Here is a 26,278-nt window from a genome sequence, read left to right as displayed (position 1 = left end):
CGGGTTTGAGGACCTTGCAAAGTACACAGATACCAAATATAGTTATCCTATTACTCATAATAAGAGAGAAATTAACATTACAAACAAGAATGTGTCCCATAGTACACGGATGTCCCATCCACACTATCACTTTCTATGTTCAGTGGACCGTAAAAATGGTATAAAATCTCTAATTTGGCATTAAAATAAGAAAGATCATATCATAGGTAACATGTGTACTAAGTTTCAAGATGATTGGACTTCAACTTCATCAAAAACTACCTCGACCAAAAACTTTAACCTGGAGTGGAACGGACGACTGGACGGACGGTCCACGGGTGCAGACCAGACAATATAATGTGCCATAAAAATCTTGAAAATAAGGTCAAGGACAATGGACATGTGACAGACAGAAACTTCGTAACATAAGGCGTCTATATACAAAGTATGAAGCATCCATGCAGGTCTTCTAAAATATAAAGCTTTTAAAAAGTTAGCTAACACCGCTGCCACCGGATCACTAACCCTATGTCGAGCTTTTTGGGACAAAAGTTGCAGACTGGACAAAAATGAGTATACAGACGTCTAAGAATGGCAGGGCTCAAATAAAACTGCAAGCATTGTAATGCTAAGCACACGCATTTCAATTTTATAGCAAACGAATAAAAAAGTCCATAAATTTTATTTCAGCACTGGTTATATTCTATTGTTTTGTTGTTCAATTAAAGTTTGTTGAGCAAACCACATTCTTGAGTCTTATTGTTTTGCACAACATATTCCCGAATCTGTTTCTTTTGGATCTTTATATGTCTCTTCCCTTGCACAGCTTGTTCCCTGAATCCATTAGTGTTTGTAGTCTATATTCTATCACAGCAAATTAAATTCCAGAGTTGTATTTTATGATGGAGTCTTTCTTTTAAAAATTTAAAAATCTGCTACAAAGAGAGTCTGATTAAAACCAGCCCCTTCTGTAAGTTGATGGTGGGGCTGGTTTTAATCAGACTGCAAAAAAGAAAGATTACACACAAAAAACATCATAAATAACAATAATATCATTGATGTATTAAAACATGTGATTGCAAAGTCAAAATTTGTCTTAAATTTGTAAAATTCTATTGGAAAGTCAAACTTTTCTCAAAATTGTTAAATTATATTGACCTAAAAATATATTTATATTTAATTCTTAACACTTTCATTAATTCCTTTAGAGCCAATACTGGCTCTTCCCAAATGGAGCTTGGTCCAGTTGTGTAAGGAACAATCTGCTACAAAGAGAGTCTGATTAAAATCAGCCCCGACTACAAGTTGATGGTGGGGCTGGTTTTAATCAGACTGCAAAAAAGAAAGATTACACACAAAAAAACATCATAAATAACAATAATAGCATGGATGTATTAAAACATGTGATTGCCAAGTCAATTTTTTCTTAAATTTGATTGCAAAGTCAATCTTTCTTAAATTTGTTAAATTAAATTGCAAAGTCTAAATTTTCTTTAATTTGTTAAATTATATTGACCTAAAAAATATGTTTTTAATTTATTCTGAACATTTTCATTAATTCTTTGAGAGCCAACACTTGCTACTCCCAAATAGAGCTTAGCACAGTTGTGTGAAGAACAATCTGCTACAAAGAGAGTCTGATTAAAACCAGCCCCTACTGCAAGTTGATGGTGGGGCGGGCTGGTTTTAATCAGACTGCAAAAAAGAATGATTACACACAAAAAAAATCATAAATAACATTAATATCATGGATACATTAAAACATGTGATTGCGAAGTCAAACTTTTCTTTAATTTGTTAAATTATATTGACCTATAAAATATGTTTTTAATTAATTCTGAACACTTTCATTAATTCCTTAAGAGCCAACACCTTTACTCCCAAATGGAGCTTAGTCCAGTTGTGTGAAGAACAATCTGCTACAAAGAGTCTGATTAAAATCAGCCCCTACTACAAGTTGATGGTGGGGCTGGTTTGAATCAGACTGCAAAAAAAGAAAGATTACACACAAAAAAAACATCATAAATAACATTAATATCATGGATATATTAAAACATGTGATTGCGAAGTCAAACTTTTCTTAAATTTGTTAAATTACATTGCAAAGTCAAAATTTTCTTTAATTTGTTAAATTATATTGACCTAAAACATATGTTTTTAATTTATTCTGAACACTTTCATTAATTCCTTTAAAAGTTCTAAATTTCTGCACATAAATGTTAGACTTATCTTTTATTTTAGGTCTTTCTTTGCTTTACATTATTGCTGCTTAGTTTATCTCTATCTATAATAAAATTCAAGATAACCAAAAACTGCAAAATTTCCTTAAAATTACAAATTCAAGGGAAGCCATCTAACAACGGGCTACCGGAATGGTCCGAAAATTTTATGGACGATAGATCTTTACCTAATGAATAATTCTATTCTGTCAGATTTGCTCTAAACGCTTTGGTTTCAAAGATATGAGCCAAAAGCTGCACTTTACCCTATGTACTATTTTTAGCCAGGGCAGCTATCTTGGTTCGCGGGCGGGGTCATCGGACACATTCCTTAAACTAAATACCCTAATTATGATTGTGTACAGCTTGGTTAAATGTCATTGTAGTTTCAAGATTCAAGATTCAAGATTATTTCTCAAACACCATAAATTACAATGGTACAAAGAAGTTCATCAAAAGTTATATAACATAACACAAACACACATGACAAGATGAGAGGAAAATACCAAATAAAATAAAATAAACAGTATAGTAGCGAAGAGTGGTGATTAACCAGGAAGACTCACTTGAAAAGTTATAACCCTGATAAATTTTCAGAGGAAAGGATTTTAGTAGGCTTATTGTTATAAATTGACTATAGAGGTAAATAACTCCTTAAGGGATTAACTGACCATTTTGGTAATGTTGACTTATTTGTATATCTTACTTTGCTGAACATTATTGCTCTTTACAGCTTATATCTATCTATAATAAAATTCAAGAAAATAACCAAAAACTGCAAAATTTTCTTAAAATTACCAATTCAGGGGAAGCAACCTATAAACGGATTGCCGGCATGGTCTGAAAATTTCAGGGCAGATAGATCTTCACCTAATGAACAATTCTATACTGTCATATTTGCTCTAAATGCTTCGGTTTAAGAGATATGAGCCAAAAGCTGCATTTTAACCTATGTACTATTTGTAGCCAGGGCAACCATCTTGGTTCGCGGGCAGGGTCATCGGCCACATTTTTTTTAATACATACCCTAATAATGATTATGGACAGCTTGGTTAAATTTGTCATAGTAGTTTCAGGAGAGGATTTTAGTAAGATTACAAAAATTAACGATTTTTTTTTAACAAATAAACTATAAAGGGCAATAACTCCTTTAGGGTGTCAACTGACCATTTTGGTAATGTTGACTCATTTGTATATCTTACTTTGCTGAACAGTATTGCTGTTTACAGTTTATCTCTATATATAATAAAATTCAAGAAAATAACCAAAAACTGCAAAATTTCCTTCAAATTACCAATTTAGGGGCAGCTATCCATCCATTTTGGTCATGTGACTTATTTGTAGATCTTACTTCGCTAAACGTTATTGCTGTTTATAGTATATCTGTATCTATAATAAAATTCAAGAAAATAACATAAAACTGCAATATGTTCTTAAAATTACCAATTCAGGGGCAGCAACCTAACAACGAGTTGCCCAGTTCATCTGTTAATAACTCAGCAGATAGATCTTGACCTGATTTTTTACCCCTTGTCAGATTTGCTCTAAATGCTTTGGTTTCAGAGATATAAGCCAAAATTTACATTTTACCCCTATGTTCTATTTTTAGCCATGGCGGCCATCTTGATTTGCCGAATCACGAAACCCATTTTTAAAACTAGATACCCCAATGATGAGTGTGGCCAAGTTTGGTTTAATTTGGCCCAGTAGTTTCAGAGAAGATTTTTGTAAAAGTTAACGACGAGGGATGCCAAGTGATGAGAAAAGCTCACTTGGCCCTTCAGGCCAGGTGAGGTGAAAGGAACTATTAAATTTAGATTTTTAACTAATTCTGCTTTCATATATGCAACTTAAACATCAAACTTAAGCAAAAGGGAGTTCAATTTCAAGTGCATTTCTATTTAATAAAAATTATGTCTGCTCAATTTCATAAAAAAGTTTTTTTTTATGATCTTACTCATTTTTTAAATTTTTTTTTAGTATAATTTTAAATTTCATTATATGTGAAAATACCTGCTACAAGCAATTTTTTAATGATCATGAAAAGAAGGAGAATTAGCGCAAATATATATCTTTATTAGTATTTTGACAAAGTTTGTTTTTTTTTTCATCTGTATTAAATTTCAGATTTGGATATTTAAAATTTGAAAATTTAAAGCAGAAACCAGAAAAGAGCTGCTATGAACACCAAATTCTCTACTGAACAAATAAAAGAAAAAATTGGACAAGGATCTGGACAATTTTAGCAGATGAATAATATGCACTACAATGGTAATATTATCAAGAAATAATTACAAAACATCAAATTGTTAATGAATCTAATGAGACAATTTAATTAATTTTAATAATTCAAAAATAGATTTTTTTTAAAGTTCTTAAAATACCAATGAATAATTTCAGAAATACATAACTAGGAAACTCTTATAAAACTAAAGACAACGATTCGACTATCAAATAAAGGAAACCATTCTAACCAGCAAAATAGTCAGAAATAAAGAAATCACAACTTAGAAATGACCAATGATAAAGAAAAAATGTTAGGTTTGTTAGATTGTAGGTTAAATATTAGTATAGAAATGGCTAGAAAGTAAGATGTATTTCTGAATTTATAATTTGATATTTATTTGCATTAAAACATTTTACTTTTGAATACAAATATTTTTCTGCCAATTTATAATGTAGTGCACATATTCCCCTTAACATAGGATAATTAAATATGGCCATTAACACCAGATAACATCTCAAATTTATTTAATTGCTTATAATTCATCATTAATCAGACATCCAAATATTGCATTTCATGTTTCTGAAAACTGAAATCATTTCTTTTTTAAATTAAGTAACTTGTTGATGATGAAGATCTTTGATAGTCTCAGCTAGATTCATACACTTTTTTTTCTAAATTAGTGTTTAAAAGAGGGACGGAAGATACCAAATGGACATTCAAACGCATAAATCGAAAATAAACTGACAACGCCATGGCTAAGAAAAAAAAACCTAAGCAACATCATCCCCACCAAAAATTTGGGTAATCTAAGGTACTCCAGAAGGGTAAGCAGATCCTGCTTCAAATGTGGCACCCGTCGTGTTGCCCATGTTAGTCAAATATTTTGGCCACGAGCATCACTGAAGAGACATGTTTTGTCGAAATGCGCATCTGGTGCAAGAAAATTGGTACCGTTAATTTTATTAAACCTATTAGTCTAATTGGGTAGGTCACATTCGAGAAAAGGGATTGTAGTTACCACAAAAGGAACATATCCTTTATAATATGTGAAACATATATTCCATAACGGTTAAACAAAGCTGACATATTATACAAGACACTTAATTTTCGATTGTTTGAGACCATATTTTTTTTAGTAATTGGGTTGCTGTCTAATCGATAAAAGATGTAGGATTGATTTCAACAAAGCCTTTTTGGCAACTAAACAAGTTGTCTAATGCCAATTTTCAAAGCTAAGTTGCAATTTTCCAAATATAAATGAGTATAATCACAACTATTTATAATTTATTTTTTAAACTGTTCATTTTACTTTGGATGTCCTTAATTAATCAATTAAATATATATTAGATCAGCAATTTAATATATGTGCTTCTGTACAGACACAAGCAAAGAAACATCCGATACATTAATTAAGGCTATAAGCTAAATTCAGAGCTCCAGATAAGAATTCACAAACTGGTGTTTTTACCCACCATTTTCTTATGTAATTGGGTGATTTTCAATTTTAATTCACCCCTCAAGCAAATATCAAATTGGGGTTTTTCACCACCAAGCTTCTTAATGTATTGGTTTTTTTCATCAACACAATATTGAATATTTTCCCATCTAAAAAAATATATGTTTCTTTCTTTGTATATGTGCTACATGTAGCTGTTTTATTCACTGACGAGCAATTGTACGTTTAATTTGTGTCTGTGTCCTGTTTCAAACGTTCTGAGTTTTGTATTTTCTCACAACTTATGTAAACTGTAAAAAACGGATATATGCGTATTCACTCAACTAAAATGAAAAAAATAGTATATAAACTAAAATTATACTTGAATGTTTTTGTTTAATTCAATTTACATAAATCTGAGTTAAGTTGTCCCTTATTAGAAATGTTTTCCAACTACATATCATGTCATAATTGATTTGGCTTTTCACTTTTTCCAACTGATTTCGTTTTAGACAAACCCCATTATTATTATAAGTCCAAATAATTATGACGTCTGGCAAGGCTATTTTATTTTTTTTCTGGGACGTTATTAGTAATGTTCTCGTTAAGGTACGCAAACACGTACGCCCATGAATTCGATGGACCCTTCCTAAAAACACTAACTGAGTCTTTTATCATCATAACTTTTCCTCAGCTATTCAAAAGAAGCTGAAAACATGCTTCTATTCAATATTTTTACCAGACATTAACTTTCGTTTTTAACTTATTGTATGTAATGATAAATCCCGAGAAATTAAAAAAAATATATATGACAACATGATACGGGTCATTTTCAAAAAATGTCGAATTTTGAAATTGAAAAATTTATTAAAAGTTACTTATTCAAACAACCCTCTACATAAGCAGATCAAAACAAACAGTACTTTAAGAACAACATATTAAAAGATGCAATCTTAATGATGTCATACAAGAATATCTTGAAACATTTTTTGATCGGTGGTACAATATTTTGTCTATCCTGTTACCATTTTCAAAAGAAATTTTGGGTTATTAAGAAAAGGTTTAGATAAAATGTTAAGCTTGTTTAACGTTACCAATTAGATGGTTTTCAAGAGAATAAACTTCTATATATATTCATTTTGTAAAATAATAGATTATTTGCCAATTTTCTAGGTTGTACTGAAAAATGGCTCTAAAAATTGATTTTCAAAGGTTGTAAAAATTACCACCAGTAATGCAAGTCTAAGATAGCAATTTATATTGTTCGGCCTTTTTCCACCCTTTCAAATAAACCCAACATCAAGTAAATCCCTCATAAGTTAATTTACTTTTCTCTTTATTTCGTTGGTAACAGGAACGTACGTTTCTGATATATCACTATATAAAAGTCTATCCTGTTACCTTTTTGTCTATCCTGTTACCGATATCAGTATTGCACCTGCAAATGCTTAATTGGGAAGATTAAGACGTTATAACCTTAAGATGAGTTCAAACAATGAAATATTTCATTCGTTTTCCACCTACATGTTAAGATAAAAAATTTAACGACGTTTTTGTCTATAATTGTCTATCCTGTTACTGTAACCATAGCAACCATAGTAACAGGATAGACATAACAGGATAGACAAATTTCTTCGTTTTTGATTGCTGTTGTGAAATAACTACTCCCCTTGGTGAAGTGATTATGGTTTTCTATTGTGAATTTGGTTTCCAACACGTTATTGCACTTTTTACAACCATACTGTTAGTGTAATTAATCAAAAAGGTTGGTAACAGCATAGACATGAAAAAAAGTACGCTCTATTTTTTTCAGTTAATGTCTTGAAATTTCTTTTCTCTACACTGTCGTTCAAGAAACGAGGCGTTTTAAATGTAAAGATTACTTTGCATTTTTGAAATCAACACTGACTGATTCAATATTCATAGGGAGAATAATTTAACGACTGATTTAAGTAGCGGTAACAGGATAGACATGAACCTCCTGTACGCTGATTGAATTTAGTTTGTAGATAATCTGTTACATACAATGATAAAGAAGCTACGATTTTTCGTTAGAATTATAATTAACGTTCTTAAAAAGTCCCTTTTGCAGATATCAAGGCGATCAGAAAATCGGAAAAAAATCATTTGAAATGTGTTTTTCTGACAATGTACGCACACAAATACCCCCAAAATCAGCCTTAAATGCAGTTTAATCTGATCAAAATATATGTAAGGTTTGTTTATTATTAATGTTCTGAATCACAAATCCGACAAGCTTTCATTTAAACCATTACAACTGAAATTTCCATTAGAAATAAAACTTTTAGCATGGGTGTACTGAAAATTCGACATTTTTTGAAAATGAACCATACACGCTAATTGGATAAATGCTGACAAGATTGAAATGTTTTCATAAACATGTGTACCTTTTGAGCAATAGAAAATTCCAACGGGGACCCATTTCAGCTACTTGATGCAGGGCTCTATTTTTAGAACGAAAGGACATTTCCAATTATATATATTATAAAAATAGAACAAGTATGGACACAGACGCAAATTGTCAGTGGGGTTAAAGGTCGTTACATATGTATTGAAAGCTAGTATAAAAATAGAATTACGTGAAGACTATAAACCGTTAAGGGTGAATAACGCAAAAGATAGAGAATAAAAGCGTTGAAAACTCATGGTTTTGGCATATAATTGGGTTTTCCTTTGAATTAATTGGGTTATTGAACCCTGCAATGGGCAATTGCATTGGGTGTTTAATTATTTATACTGCGTGATCACGCAAATACGCAGCTTATGTGGAGCTCTGTAAATTTGTTAATTATTATTGCAAAGTCAAAACTTTTTAATTTGTAAAATTATATTGCAAAGTCATAATTAATTTGTTAAATAATATTGACCTAAAAATATGTTTTTATTTTATTCTAAACACTTTCATTAATTCCTTTAGAGCCAACACCTGCTACTCCAAAATGGAGCTTAGTCCAGTTGTGTAAGGAACAATCTGTTACAAAGACAGTCTGATTAAAACCAGCCCCTACTGTAAGTTGATGATGGTGGGGCTGGTTTTAGTCAGATTGCAAAAAAGAAAGATTATGCACAAAAAAACATCATAAATAACATTAATATCATGGATGTATTAAAACATGTGATTGCAAAGTCAATTTGTTCTTAAATTTGATAGCAAAGTCAATCTTTCTTAAATTTGTTAAATCATATTGCAAAGTCAAAATTTTCTTTAATTTGTTAAACTATATTGACCTAAAAAATATGTTTTTAATTTATTCTGAACACTTTCATTAATTCTTTGAGAGCCAACACTTGCTACTCCCAAATGGAGCTTAGCACAGTTGTGTGAAGAACAATCTGCTACAAAGAGTCTGATTAAAACCAGCCCCTACTGCAAGTTGATGGTGAGGCTTGATTTAATCAGACTGCAAAAAAGAATGATTACACACACAAAAACATCATAAATAACGTTAATATCATGGATGTATTAAAACATGTGATTGCAAAGTCATTTTTTTCTTAAATTTGATTGCAAAGTCAATCTTTCTTTAATTTATTAAATTAAATTGACCTAAAAAATATGTTTTTAAATTATTCTGAACACTTTCATTAATTCTTTGAGAGCCAACACTTGCTACTCCCAAATGGAGCTTAGTCCAGTTGTGTGAAAACAATCTGCTACAAAGAGAGTTTGATTAAAACCAGCCCCTACTGTAAGTTGATGGTAGAGTTGGTTTTAGTCAGACTGCAAAAAAGAAAGATTACACACAAAACAACATCATAAATAAATAACATTAATATCATGGATGTATTAAAACATGTGATTGTGCAGTCAATTCTTTCTTAAATTTGATAGTAAAGTCAAACTTTTCTTAAATTTTTTAAATTATATTGACCTAAAAATATATATTCTGAACACTTTCATTAATTCTTTGAGAGCCAACACTTGCTACTCCCAAATGGAGCTTAGTCCAGTTGTGTGAAAACAATCTGCTACAAAGAGAGTTTGATTAAAACCAGCCCCTACTGCAAGTTGATGGTGGGGCTGGTTTTAATCAGACTGCAAAAAAGAAAGATTACACACAAAAAACATCATAAATAACAATAATATCATGGATGTATTAAAACATGTGATTGCCAAGTCAATTTTTTCTGAAATTTGAAAGCAAAGTCAATCTTTTCTTAAATTTGTTAAATTATATTGCAAAGTCAAAATTTTTATAATTTGTAAAATTGTATTGGTCTAAAAGTATCTTTATACTTAATTCTTAACACTTTCATTAATTCCTTTACAGCCAATATACTTGCTGAACTTCCAAATGGAGCTTAGTCCAGTTGTGTGAAGAACAATCTGCTACAAAGACAGTCTGATTAAAACCAGCCCCTACTACAAGTTGATGGTGGGGCTGGTTTTAATTAGACTGCAAAAAAGAATGATTACACACAAAAAAACATCATAAATAACAATAATAGCATGGATGTATTAAAACATGTGATTGCCAAGTTAATTTTTTCTTAAATTTGATTGCAAAGTCGATCTTTCTTAAATTTGTTAAATTAAATTGCAAAGTCTAAATTTTCTTTAATTTGTTTAATTATATTGACGTAAAAAATATGTTTTTAATTTATTCTGAACACTTTCATTAATTCCTTTAAAAAAATACTTGCTACTCTCAAATGGAGTCAAGTTGTGTGAAGAACAATCTGCTACAAAGACAGTCTGATTAAAACCAGCCCCTACTGTAAGTTGATTGTGGGGCTGGTTTTAATCAGAATGCAAAAAAAAAAGATTACACACAAAAAACATCATAAATAACATTAATATCAAGGATATATACTAAAACATGTGATTGCCAAGTCAATTTTTTCATAAATTTGATTGTAAAGTCAAACTTTTCTTAAATTTGTTAAATTATATTGCAAAGTCAAAATTTTCTTTAATTTGTTTAATTATATTGACCTAAAAAATATGTTTTTAATTTATTCTGAACACTTTCATTAATTCTTTGAGAGCCAACACTTGCTACTCCCAAATGGAGCTTAGTACAGTTGTGTGAAGAACAATCTGCTACAAACAGAGTCTGATTAAAACCAGCCCCTACTGCAAGTTGGTGGTGGGGCTGGTTTTAATCAGACTGCAAAAAAAGAAAGATTACACACAAAAAACATCATAAATAACAATAATATCATGGATGTATTAAAACATGTGATTGCGAAGTCAATTTTTTCTTAAATTTGATAGCAAAGTCAATCTTTTCTTAAATTTGTTAAATTATATTGCAAAGTCAAAATTTTTATAATTTGTAAAATTGTATTGGCCTAAAAGTATCTTTATACTTAATTCTTAACACTTTCATTAATTCCTTTACAGCCAATATACTTGCTGAACTTCCAAATGGAGCTTAGTCCAGTTGTGTGAAGAACAATCTGCTACAAAGACAGTCTGATTAAAACCAGCCCCTACTACAAGTTGATGGTGGGGCTGGTTTTAATTAGACTGCAACTAGAGGCTCTAAAGAGCCTGTGTCGCTCACCTTGGTCTATGTGAATATTAAACTTTAGGACGAAGATTGATTCATGACAAAATTGTGTTTGTAAATCTTACTTTACTAAACATTCTTGCTGCTTACAATTATCTCAATCTATAATGAACTTGGCCCAGTATTAAGTTTCAGAGGAGATTTTTGTAAAAGATAACTAAGATTTACGAAAAATGGTTAAAAATTGACTATAAAGGGCAATAACTCCTGAAGGGGTCAACTGACCATTTCGGTCATTTTGACTTATTTGTAGATCTTACTTTGCCGACATTTATTGCATTTTACAGTTTATCTCTATCTATAATAATATTCAAGATAATAACCAAAAACAGCAAAATTTCCTTAAAATTACCAATTCAGGGGCAGCAACCCAACAATGGGTTGTCCGATTCATCTGAAAATTTCAGGGCAGATAGATCTTGACCTGATAAACAATTTTACTACTGTCAGATTTACTTTAAATGCTTTGGTTTTTGAGTTATAAGCCAAAAACTGAATTTTACCCCTATGTTCTATTTTTAGCTGTGGTGGCCATCTTGGTTGGTTGGCCGGGTCACGCCACACATTTTTTAAACTAGATACCCCAATGATGATTGTGGCCAAGTTTGGTTTAATTTGGACCTTTAGTTTCAGAGGAGAAGATTTTTGTAAAAGATTACTAAGATTTAAGAAAAATGGTTAAAAATTGACTATAAAGGGCAATAACTCCTAAAGGGGTCAACTGACCATTTCGGTCATGTTGACTTATTTGTAGATCTTACTTTGCTGAACATTATTGCTGTTTACAGTTTATCTATATCTATAATAATATTCAAGATAAGAAACAAAAACAGCAAAATTTCCTTAAAATTACCAATTCAGGGGCAGCAACCCAACAACAGGTTGTCCAATTCATCTGAAAATTTCAGGGCAGATAGATCTTGACCTGATAAACAATTTTACCCCCATGTCAGATTTGCTCTAAATGCTTTGGTTTTTGAGTTATAAGCCAAAAACTGAATTTTACCCCTATGTTCTATTTTTAGCTGTGGTGGCCATCTTGGTTGGTTGGCCGGGTCACGCCACACATTTTTTAAACTAGATACCCCAATGATGATTGTGGCCAAGTTTGGTTTAATTTGGCCCAGTAGTTTCAGAGGAGAAGATTTTTGTAAAAGATTACTAAGATTTACGAAAAATGGTTAAAAATTGACTATAAAGGGCAATAACTCCTAAAGGTCTCAACTGACCATTTCGGTCATGTTGACTTATTTGTAGATCTTACTTTGCTGAACATTATTGCTGTTTACAGTTTATCTATATCTATAATAATATTCAAGATAATAACCAAACACAGCAAAATTTCCTTAAAATTACTAATTCAGGGGCAGCAACCCAACAACGGGTTATCCGATTCATCTGAAAATTTCAGGGCAGATAGATCTTGACCTGATAAACAATTTTACCCCATGTCAGATTTGCTCTAAATGCTTTGGTTTTTGAGTTATAAGCCAAAAACTGAATTTTACCCCTATGTTCTATTTTTAGCTGTGGTGGCCATCTTGGTTGGTTGGCCGGGTCACGCCACACATTTTTTAAACTAGATACCCCAATGATGATTGTGGCCAAGTTTGGTTTAATTTGGCCCAGTAGTTTCAGAGGAGAAGATTTTTGTAAAAGTTAACGACGACGGACGACGACGGACGACGGACGACGGACGACGGACGACGACGGACGACGGACGACGGACGCCAAGTGATGAGAAAAGCTCACTTGGCCCTTCGGGCCAGGTGAGCTAAAAAAGAATGATTACACACAAAAAAACATCATAAATAACAATAATAGCATGGATGTATTAAAACATGTGATTGCCAAGTCAATTTTTTCTTAAATTTGATTGCAAAGTCGATCTTTCTTAAATTTGTTAAATTAAATTGCAAAGTCTAAATTTTCTTTAATTTGTTTAATTATATTGACCTAAAAAATATGTTTTTAATTTATTTGAACACTTTCATTAATTCCTTTAAAAAAATACTTGCTACTCTCAAATGGAGTCAAGTTGTGTGAAGAACAATCTGCTACAAAGACAGTCTGATTAAAACCAGCCCCTACTGTAAGTTGATTGTGGGGCTGGTTTTAATCAGACTGCAAAAAAGAAAGATTACACACAAAAAACATCATAAATAACATTAATATCATGGATATATACTAAAACATGTGATTGCCAAGTCAATTTTTTCATAAATTTGATTGCAAAGTCAAACTTTTCTTAAATTTGTTAAATTATATTGCAAAGTCAAAATTTTCTTTAATTTGTTAAATTATATTGACCTAAAAAATATGTTTTTAATTTATTCTGAACACTTTCATTAATTCTTTGGGAGCCATCACTTGCTACTCCCAAATGGAGCTTAGTACAGTTGTGTGAAGAACAATCTGCTACAAACAGAGTCTGATTAAAACCAGCCCCTACTGCAAGTTGGTGGTGGGACTGGTTTTAATCAGACTGCAAAAAAAGAAAGATTACACACAAAAAACATCATAAATAACAATAATATCATGGATGTATTAAAACATGTGATTGCGAAGTCAATTTTTTCTTAAATTTGATAGCAAAGTCAATCTTTTCTTAGATTTGTTAAATTATATTGCAAAGTCAAAAATTTCTTTAATTTGTTAAATTATATTGACCTAAAAAATATATTTTTAATTCTTTCTGAACACTTTCATTAATTCCTTAAAAAAATACTTGCTTCTCTCAAAATGGAGTCAAGTTGTGTGAAGAACAATCTGCTACAAAGACAGTCTGATTAAAAACCAGCCCCTACTGTAAGTTGATGGTGGGGCTGGTTTTAATCAGAATGCAAAAAAAAAAGATTACACACAAAAAACATCATAAATAACATTAATATCAAGGATATATACTAAAACATGTGATTGCCAAGTCAATTTTTTCATAAATTTGATTGTAAAGTCAAACTTTTCTTAAATTTGTTAAATTATATTGCAAAGTCAAAATTTTCTTTAATTTGTTTAATTATATTGACCTAAAAAATATGTTTTTAATTTATTCTGAACACTTTCATTAATTCTTTGAGAGCCAACACTTGCTACTCCCAAATGGAGCTTAGTACAGTTGTGTGAAGAAGAATCTGCTACAAATAGAGTCTGATTAAAACCAGCCCCTACTGCAAGTTGGTGGTGGGGCTGGTTTTAATCAGACTGCAAAAAAAGAAAGATTACACACAAAAAACATCATAAATAACAATAATATCATGGATATATATTAAAACATGTGATTGCCAAGTCAATTTTTTCCTAAATTTGATAGCAAAGTCAAACTTTTCTTAAATTTGTTAAATTATATTGCAAAGTCAAAAATTTCTTTAATTTGTTAAATTATATTGACCTAAAAAATATTTGTTTATCTTATTCTGAACACTTTCATTAATTCCTTTAGAGAAAATACTTGCTACTCCCCAATGGAGCTTATGGTTCTGTTGTGTGAAGTACAATCTGCTACAAAGAGAGTCTGATTAAAACCAGACCCTACTGCAAGTGGATGGTGGGGTTGGTTTAAATCAGACTGCAAAAAAGAAAGATTATACACAAATAAACATCATAAATAACAATTATATCATTGATGTATTAAAACATGTTATCCTGAAGTCAAGTTTTTCTTCCATTTGAATGCAAAGTCCAACTTTATATTACACTTTCCATAGGCAGATCCAGGGGGGGGGGGGGCTGGGCCTCCCCTTTCATGGGAAAAATTTGGTTGATTATATAGGGAATCATTGAAGCATGAACTGTTGAAGATCCTGGTGAAAAATGAAAAAAATTGGGAAGAAATTTTGTGATATTTTTTTGTAAATCTTATAGGACAGGTTAGGAAACAAGCACTCAGAAAACAATCAATTTATCAATTTGTGTCAATTAAAATTAAATTTACCAGAAATTGAGAGAATAAGAACAACCATAAGATCAGCAAGTCAGCATAGCATTTAAGTTTTTATGCTTATACATGCTATTAGTAGTGTTATTTTGGTGCAGCTGCTATGTTAATCAATGCCATGCTTATGTTTTCTTATGTTTTGCTAACCAAAGGTTACAATCTATCTTGCTTTGAAACAGATTGTAAACACGGTCAAGCAAAATTATGCTACACTGAACTTTTTAACATTATGGTGTTGTGCTTTACAATCATAGATTTAACCTTAAAATTAATTCTCAAAACCTTTTAAAACATATCACTGTTATTAATTTTTTGATTGAATTTTGTGCACCTACCTAAAGGTTGAGAGTACAATTTACAGCAATATCAGCTTTACAACTGATAAATAAATTTTGGATTGTTGTCATACTAATAACATCCTGGTGTACAAGACCTGAAGCTTCCATCTACCGAAAAGCTGAATTAGCAGGAAATGGTTGCATCCATGCTTTATTCATGAATACATAGTTTATAAAATTAAAACACATCTGGTGGTCAACATATCTGAGATCATTAATATTTAATTTAAACATATTTATTTATAGTGGATTGGGAAACAAGTTATTGCAACTTATATAAATCCCTTTACACTTTGTGGGTGCGAGTGCTGCTTTGTAGTGGCATTAGCCTGCTCTTTTTTCGAAATCTTCAAAGGGTGTCTTTTATGTGCAAGAGATATGGCAGTCTCTTAACACATGTCAGCCATTTATTGTCCACCTCCCACGGACTACCATCATTTCCTCATAACTATACTCACAAATGGTGTCAAGGGAGAGCCGGAAATTCATTAATAATAACTGCAGATTTTATCAAGCTGTAAATTAGACAAGTTGAGAAATCCAGAGATTATCTGAGAACTTCCACTAGGCCAAAAATAATAAACATTGAGATATGGGAGGGACATTCTGACTTTTAACAGTGCTCATTGTAAAATAACAAAATAAACTTCAGGGTAGGCTATTTTTAAGCTCGAAAAATAGGGTGTCGTACCATAATATGAAACACACTTCTTTTTTTATTTGGCCTTACCAATTTCTAAGAAACAAGAGGAATCACAATTAGTTTAGACGAAATATAACAACTATACCTGGGTTCCTGATTTGAAACAAGCATATTAACAATAACACTATTTTATCTATTATATATAGAATATTATTACTGTAAAACGATCTTTTCTCACTTCCCCTATTTTTAGTAAAAATGTATTTGGACAAACTTTAAATATGGGAGATAACTCAGGTTTTCAATCATTATGAAATTATTTCTTCCTTGCTTAATAAAAATGTAACCACTATATATACTTACCATTCCTCAACCAAATTGCTTTCCTTTAAGACTTTCTGTCTCTTCATTTGTCAATCTGTTATTCTGCTTGTTCAAATTCCATCTAAAAACAGTAATTAAGCAAGTTCCTTATTAACAAAACAGGATGTAGCAATCAATGAATTTTCTAATTCAAATGTACTCTCTTTACAAAGCCATTATAAGTATTCAGATGTTTCTTGAAATCATTTGATTAATTCAAGGATGTTTATAATCAAGATGGAATCTTGGAAAAGGGGGGAGGGGTTAACAATATATTTTGAAGGAAAAAACAATTCTTGGTTTTTGCCACTAAATTTAAATGGACAACAAAAGGTCTAATCTATAAAAAAAAAAAAAAAAAACAAGAGTGCACACGCTGAAGTGTCTCGCCTTCTTTTCTAACCATTGATATTATGTTGATAGTTCTGATATAAAGCTTTTAATACAACTATCACATAAACTTAACATGATCCAAGAAAATAAGGGCAAGGTCATATAAACCAAACGAGAAATACATAGATATAGATATAGGAAGATATGGTATGAGTGCCAATGAGACAATAAAAGTAAACCATTATAGGTCAAGGTACAGCCTTAACATGGAGCCTTGGCTCACACCAAACACCAAACACCAACCTATAAAGGGCCCCACAAATTGCTTGTGTAAAAAGTAAAATCACAAAAATACTGAACTTAGAGGAAGATCAATTGGGAAAGTCCATAATCACATGGCAAAATCAAATAACAAAACGCATCAAAAACGAATGGACAAAAACTGTCATATTCCTGACTTGGTACAGGCATTTTCAAATGTAGAAAATGGTGGATTAAACCTGGTTCTATAGCGCTAACCCTCTCACTTTAATGACAGTCTCATCAATTTCCGATATTTTTACATTGATGCGTTAAATAAACAGACACAATAAATATAATAGTCAAAATATGGGTACATCAGTCATCATCGTTTAACAATTTTAAAAGGAACAATTTAACAGAACACAAAAACATCTACTATCTACGAACACATTTATTGAGTGTCTGACGTCAGAAAATTTTATACGTCACATAAATTTGTCGTTCAATGTGCGTACAAACAATTTTAAAATTTTCATGGGAATGTTAGCATACAGGGTTAAAAAATCAAAAAGGGTTAAAACCATTCAAATGGGAAAACCAAGTCTAATCTATATAAAAACGAGAAATTTTGTACACCTTACAATCATTCGATTCACTAAATATAGTTGACCGATTGCTTGTAGTTTTTAAGAAACAGATGGACTAAACCAAGAAACTAAACATATTGACCAATGAGCCATGAAAATGAGGTCAAGGTCAGATGAATCATGCCAGTTGGATATGTACACCTAGTCTACAATCCTTCTATACAACAAATATAGTTGACCTATTGCTTATATTTAAAAAAAAAAAAAACAGACCAGAACACAAAAACACCGAGCAAATATGAACAGTAAAAATGAGATCAAGGTCAAATAAAACCTGTGATACTGACATGTACTTCATAAAATATTTCCACACACCAAATAAAGTAGATCTATTGCATATAGTACAAGAAAAAGACCAAATCTCAAAAACTTAACTTTGACCACTGAAACATGAAAATGAGGTCATGGTCAGATGACACCTGCCAGTTGGACATGCACACCCTACAATCATTCCATATACCAGATATAGTAGACCTATTGCATACAGTATATGAACAACAGACAAAAACTATAAACCACTGAACCATGAAAATGAGGTCATTGTCGGATGCCACCTGCCAGTTGGACATGTACACCTTACAATCATTCCATATACCAAATTTACTAGACCTATTGCTTATAGTATCTGAGATATGGACTTGACCACCAAAACTCAACCTTGTTCACTGATCAATAAAATGCAGTCGAGGTCAAGTGAAAACTGTCTGACTGGCATGAGGACCTTACAAGGTACAGACATACCAAATACAGTTATCCTATTACTCATAATAAGAGAAAATTAACATTACAAAAAAACTTTTTTTCAAGTAGTCACTGAACCATGAAAATGAGGTCAAAGACAATGGATTTGTGACAGACGGAAACTTCGTAACATAACGCATCTATGTACAAAGTATGAATCATCCAGGTCTTCCACCTTCTAAAATATAAAGCTGTTAAGAAGTTATATATGATCGAGTTAACTCCTCCGCAGCTGTATCACTATCCCTATGTCCAGCTTTCTGCAACTAAAATTGCAGGCTCGACAAAAAAACAACATAAAACTTAACTATAACTACTGAACCATGAAAATGAGGTCAAGGTCAGATAACACCTGCCAGTTGGAGACGTACACCTTACTATCCTTCCATACACCAAATATACTAGACCATAATTGCTTATAGTATCTGAGATATGGACTTGACTACCAAAACTTAACCTTCTTTACTGATCCATGAAATGAAGTCAAGGTCGAGTGAAAACTGTCTGACGGGCATGAATAAAGGCAGCAGTAGTATACCGCTGTTCAAAATTCATAAATCGATAGAGAAACAAGAATGTGTCCACAGTACACAGATGCCCCACTCACACTATCATTTTCTATGTTTAGTGGACCGTGAAATTGGAATAAATTCTCTAATTTGGCATAAAAATTAGAATGATCTTATCAAAGGGAACATGTATACTAAGTTTCAAGTTGATTGGACTTCTACTTTATCAAAAACTACCTTGACCAAAAACTTTAACCTGAAATTTGCACTATCATTTTCTATGTTCAGTGAACTGTAAAATTGGGGTCAAAACTATAATTTGGCATTTAAATTAGAAAGATCATATCATAGGGCACATGTATACTAAGTTTCAAGTTGATTGGACTTCAACTTCATCAAAAACTACCTTGACCAAAAACTTTAACCTGAAGCGGGACAGACGGACGAACAGACGAACGAACGAACAGACGGACGAACGGACGCACAGACCAGAAAACATAATGCCCCTCTACTATCGTAGGTGGGGCATAAAAACAAATCTGGGCTACAAAATAAAAAATGAATACCTTGCAAGGTATGCACATACTAAATATAGTTATCCATAACACATAACAAGAGTGAAATTAACATAGAAAAAAATGTTTTCAAATAGTAACTGAACCATGAAAATAAAGTCAAGGATAGACAAGACGGAAACTTCATAACATAGGTAAGGCATTTATATACAAAATATGAAGCATGCAGGTCTTCCACCTTCTAAAATATAAAACTTTTAAGAAGTTAGTTAACACTGCCGCCACCCATCACTATCCCTATGTTGAGTTTTCTACAGGCTCATTAAAAACGAGAATCGAGAAACACTCATAAACCACATCAACAAAAGACAACCACTAAACAACAGGAGTAGATTTCACAAAAAACTTGCGACTAAGATAAATTGTAAGTATACAGAATTGTTCATGAGTTACGATCAATCTTAGTTGTAAATTTTTTTGTGAAATCAACAAAAAAATCGACTCCAGGTTCCAGACTTAGGACAGGTGCAAACAAGTGCACTTAGTGCAGCAGGTTTCAACATTTACAGCTTTTCCAAACAAACATAGCAAGCAAGCTAGGTGATCAAAGGGCACAGATGGATTCATGACAAACTTGTGTTTTGGTGATGGTGATGTGTTTGTAGATCTTACTTTACTGAACATTCTTGCTACTTAAAATTTTCTGTATCTATTAACAAACTTGGCTCAGTAGTTACAGTGGAAAATATTTTGTAAAAATGGTTGAAAACTTACTATAAATCACAATAACTCCTTAAGGGGTCAATTGACCATTTTGGTCATGTTAACTTATTTGTAGATCTTACTCTGCTGAACATTATTGCTGTTTACAGTTTATCTCCTTCTATAAAAATATTCAAGATATTAAATAACCAAAAGCTGCAAAATTTTCTTAAAATGATCAATTCAGGGGCAGCAACCCAACAATGAGTTGCCTGATTGGTTTTAATATTTCAGGTCAGATATATATATCTTCACCTAATGAACAATTTTATCTCGGTCAGATTTGCTGTGAATGCTTTGGTTTTAGAGATATGAGCCAAAATCTACATTTTGACCCTATGTTCTATTTTTAGCCATGGCTGCCATCTTGGTTAGTTGGCCTAATGATGATTGTGGTTAAATTTGGCCAAGTAGTTTCAGAGGAAAAGATTTTGAAAAAAAATGAACGCACGACGGAGGCGAAGTGATGAGAAAAGCTCACTTGACCTTTCAGGTCAGGTGAGCTAAAAATAGTCAATCAACAACAAAAAAACAATTCTGTTGTGTTTTTATGTTATTCATGAATTAAATTATCTCCCTTAGTTTGAAACTTACCTACAATGTATCTCTCTCTTGCTCTATAGCTATAATTTGGTGTTTCATTTACCAAACTCTACATATATCCCTCACAGTTTAGCCATTGAATGATGCTGAAAAAGTCACAAAAAAAATCATATAGGACCAACTTCAAACTAAAAGCAAATCGGTATTCATTCATACAGGTATTTCAAAGACTTTTCCATGACACACAATATTTTCACAAAGTGAGCTAAAATAGAGTGAAAGAATATCAAACTTGATGTAATACAGTGTATCATAATCTGAAATTACAAGTAGAAATGCCCATAGGTACTTGGGGACAGGACAATTTTTTTAAGCCCTCCCCCTTTTTTCCAAAATCCATCATTTTTTATATATTTTATTCATTTCAGTTATTTTCAGGCTTTTCTGTACTCTATCAACATAGATTTAGTTCAGTCAATGTCAACATAATATTAATTCAATTATATATTGCTATTATTTTGTTGTGTTTCCCACATCTATAATACTAAAATTACGAGGTCCAATTTGTCAGCCGTCATCTGGTAAAAACGACAAATCAAAGAATTCAACTCTATATTCAAGGGCAGCAACCAAACAACAGGTTGCCTGATATGTCTCAAATTTCAGGGCAGTTAGATCTTGACTTAATGAACAATCTGCCTACTGTCAGATTTGCTCTTAATGTATAAAAAAGAAGATGTTGTATGATTGCCAATGAGACAACGATCCACAAAAGACCAAAATGACACCGACATTAACAACTATAGGTCACCGTACGGCCTTCAACAATGAGCCCATACTGCATAGGCCCTGATTATAATGCTTTGGTTTCAGATATATTAGCCAAAAACTACATTTTACCCCTATGTACAATTTTTAGCCATGTTGGCCATCTTTGTTGGTGGGTGGGGTCATCAGACACATTTTTTAAACTAGATACCCCAATGATGATTGTGGCCAATTTTTGTTAAAATTGTCAAAGTAGTTTCAGATGAGATGATTTTTTTAAAAAGATTATTAAAATTCAACTGATAATTTTGGTCATTTTGACTTATTTGTAGATCTTACTTTGCTGAACATTATTAATGTAAACATTTTATCTCTATCTATAAAATTATTCAAAATAATAACCAAAAACTGCAAAATTTCCTTAAAATTACTAATTCAGGTGCAGCAACCCAACAACATGTTGTCCAATTTGTTTTAAAATTTCAAGGCAGATAAATCTTGACCTGATAAACAATTTAACTCCCTATCAGATTTGCTCTTAATGCTAAAGGTTTCAGAGATAGAAGCAAAAATCTAGATTTTACCTCTAGGTACTATTTTTAGCCATGGCGGTCATCTTGGTTGGTTGGCCGGGTCATAGAACACGTTTTTTCAACTAATTACCCCAATGTACTAGCAAAATCAAGAAAAGTTTTTAATTTTCTGAACCATAAAATGCATTTAAAAATTAATTATCCAAGTCCAGCCATCCTTGTCTTAAACTTTTGCATGTGCACAGGTGTCAGTGGTGGATCCAGCCATTTGAAAAAGGGGGTTTCTAACCTAGGATAAAAGGGGGGTTCCTAACCCAAGATAAAAGGGGTGTTCCAACCACATGTCCCCATTCAAATGCATTGATCGTCCAAAAAAAGGGGGGTTTCAACCCCTGGAAATCCCCCCCCTGGATCCGCCAATGGGCGTGTCTGTACTCAGAGTAAAATTTGTGGTGTAAATACGGCCATTTTAGCCAAATGGTTATGGTGAACCTTACTCTTTTGTAGGCGGATTAAATCTCTCCATGTGTAGCCTAATTATAAGACTATAAGACGTATAATGATGACACTTTCGTTCCATAGGCATCTGTCAATGTGGGGTTTACTAACCACATCCGTACGAAAAATCTTTTTTGTAACAGAAGCAAGGGCCTGTGTTTCGTTCATTTTAAAAATATGTATGGACACATTTTTACTTACTTTTCGTTTAATGTTTTTCGTCTGTTTCAGATTTGAAAATGCTGTTTCCCTTGTGAATAAGACATTAACTCTCGAATTTTCTATCGATGTTCCTCGATGTCCAACGTAACATTTGTGGTTCAAATTTAAAAAGATGCATGCGCAATGAGCTTTATAGAATCTCGGATAAGGTAAATTTCAATTACTTTGACCTTGACCGTTGACAAAGGTTCATTCGATTTGAAAAGTTTTAAATTGTTCAATGATAAATTGCTTGTCCTTCGGCTTGCATCATGACTTATTTCAAATGTCCTAAATAGCAGAAACTTGGTATAGAAAAAAATGGATGTTTAGGAAAGGGACATCTATTGATCTTATATATAAATATATAAAATAGTTTGAACGTCTGATGATCTGTCTCGTACGTACCCCAAATGTATGAGAGCAGATTTTATAAGTCGTGTTTTGATCCATAAAAAAAATAATCTGGGGAAATATATACCTTTTATGTGTGGCTTAAAAAGCTTCGAAGAGTACATTAAGTCTTTTTCTTCTCTAAAAATATGTCCGACTTGTTCGTCTAAAGAGAAAGGTTTTTTTTCTTAAACATTTCAGCGGGAAGTTTTCCACTGGTCAATAATTGAGGGTCATAAAACATCAAACCAATGAGAACCAACAAAACAAGACACACCCTCGACACGAAAACAACTCACAAATTCATTCGACCAAAGCCTTGTTGATCAATTAAATATCGATCTCAAATTGAGCATGATAATGTAACTTAAGGACAAATTATAATAAAGAACGAACATTCATTTAAAATCTATATACTCAAGAAGCGTTTTTTTTTCATTTATTTATTATTTATTTTTAATAGCATATACATGTATATACCTATCGAGGTCTAACAGGCGAATTTGTCCTTAAGAGACGTACACCTGATATCTAGATTTCATAACGGCAACCAGATTTGAATCTACAGAGAAACAATCATAATTTTAAATATTATTTCCTGACACAATTTGATTTTGTAAGAATTTTTCTAAACAGAAAGGGGATCAAATTTAAGAGGTTGGTAAAAGGGGAGCTCTTAAAACACGGGAAACACGTGAAAAAAATCGCAAAAAAGTTGCACGGAAAATAAAAATCGGGTAAAACGAAGCACGAGAAATAACATCGTAAATATTAAGAAAATAAATACTAAAAGTTATTATTCAGCTGTTCTTGAAGATCATGCACCTTTCAGCGTCCGCTAGTTGTATTTGATTTGAGAAAAAAATATTATGCATAGTATTTTGATAGTCAGTGACGGATCCAGAAATTTACATAAGTGGGGGCCCACTGACTGACCTAAGATGGGGCCCGCTCCAGTCACGCTTTGATCAATGATTCCCTATATAAGTAATCACATTTTTTCCCAAAAGGCCCGGGCCCCCTGCCCCCCCCCCCCCCCCCCCCCCCGCTAAATCCGCCTCTGATAGTAGTTAATATCCTGGGAACACATAATTTAAAACAATCTCCGGGATGACTTTGAATTTAGTACTGGTTTACTTTTTAATAAAATGCGAGACAAGCACGAGAAACTAAGAGTACCGACACGAAACACGGAAAATAAATATGGGAAACACGAAGCACGCGCGTCTAACCAATCACGAGAGAACGAGAAATAAAATATCAAAACACGAAAACACTTGAAATAAAAAGGCCGAAAACGTTGCACGAAAATAACTCTTTACCACCCTCATCTTTGTGTAAGGAGACTCTTTATGAGGCTTGTTTTTTTAAAACACAACAAACAACAACAAAACATTAAAACTACTGTCTGTTATGTCTGAGTGATTTCTGAAAACTTTCTGCGTAATGTCATTTTGCAGCGAATTGATATAGCTGCATTGTACGCATTCATTCTAGTGTTTTCTTTAAATAACTACGATGTTTGAAAATAGTTATTCAGCGGTATTTCTCGATTTTCAAACCCGATCATGGCACACAAACACATATACGCGTCTTCACTTACTTCTCATGTTTTTCTTCTGACTGTCTTATCTAAGTTAATTATTTAAGATCATTTAAGCGAAATGCTATTTTCAAAATTTGGCAAGTTTTGTATATTTTCTGTTTACAATATGTCAACTTGTGAATCGACCTGAATCTTGAAATATTGTGGATAATTTCAACCGAGATAAAATTGAGAAAGGAAATGGGGAATGTGTGAAAGCGACAACAACCCGACCATAGAGCAGACAACAGCAGAAGGCCACCAATGGGTCTTCAATGTAGCGAGAAACTCCCGTACCCGGAGGCGTCCTTCAGCTGGCCCCTTAAAAAATATGTATACTAGTACAGTGATAATGGACGTCATACTAAACTCCGAATTATACACAAGAAACTAAAATAAAAAATCATACAAGACTAACAAAGGCCAGAGGCTCCTGACTTGGGACAGGCGCAAAATTGCGGCGGGGTTAAACATGTTTATGAGATCTCAACCCTCCCCCATACCTCTAGCCAATGTAGAAAAGTAAATGCATAACAATACGCACACTAAAATTCAGTTCAAGAGAAGTCCGAGTCCCATGTCAGAAGATGTAACAAAAGAAAATAAATAAAATGACAATAATACATAAATATCAACAGACTACTAGCAGTTAACTGACATGCCAGCTCCAGACCTCAATTAAACTGATTGAAAGAGAGACTATCAACTATATCTGCCTCCCACACCTCATTTCCTAATAAGGACATAAACTTTCTGATTAACTAAAGTCATTCCCTAGCTGACAATGCTCCCGACTTGGGATAGACAGTCACACGTGAACATTTTGCGAGGCTTAACTATTTTTCCTATCACTTGACCATCACCCCGTTTTAAACGGAACAAATGTGTTATGATTTTTTTTTCTTTTTTGTGTTGAGTGCAGAGGGAACTCACCCCTTTTTTTTATAAATCATATGCTTAGATTTAAAGCTACCCGATTGCGCTGAAGCTAAAATCTGAAAGTTTATTTTCAAATATCCAATCCGAATTCCGACTTTTTGGCGTCACACAACAATCACCTTTGCTGTGTTGTGTCATACAACAATAATTTTTGCTTTGTGGGTCATACAACTATCAATTTGCTTTATGGCCTCTTGAATTTTTTCTTGCTATGCCAAAATTTTACTGCAACGGACAAAGAGAATTTTAAGAGCCATTAAAATTATACAGGTATTCATTGGAATTTATTTTTAATATTATACATTTATTTCCCGTGTCTGAGGGAGATATGAAGATTCACCCAAGAAGATTCATATTTCACGAGGGCTCTGATTGTTGTAATTTGGCGAAAAA

At 32.4% G+C, this 26,278-nt stretch overlaps 1 long non-coding RNA gene across 1 annotated transcript; it reads right to left on the bottom strand.

The window, feature by feature from the left end:
- Positions 1-645: 645 nt before the first annotated feature.
- LOC143063694 (uncharacterized) lies at positions 646-23,613 on the bottom strand. Its single transcript, XR_012975078.1, has 4 exons — positions 23,450-23,613; positions 21,020-21,114; positions 16,676-16,757; positions 646-892 (listed from the first exon to the last, which is right to left on the bottom strand). It is a non-coding gene; the product is annotated as an uncharacterized LOC143063694 (long non-coding RNA).
- Positions 23,614-26,278: the final 2,665 nt, after the last annotated feature.

Source organism: Mytilus galloprovincialis, chromosome 2, assembly GCF_965363235.1.
Source record: "Mytilus galloprovincialis chromosome 2, xbMytGall1.hap1.1, whole genome shotgun sequence".
NCBI lineage: Eukaryota > Metazoa > Mollusca > Bivalvia > Mytilida > Mytilidae > Mytilus > Mytilus galloprovincialis.
The sequence above is the reverse complement of the archived record's forward strand: the minus strand, read 5'-3'. Positions and strand labels throughout refer to the sequence as shown.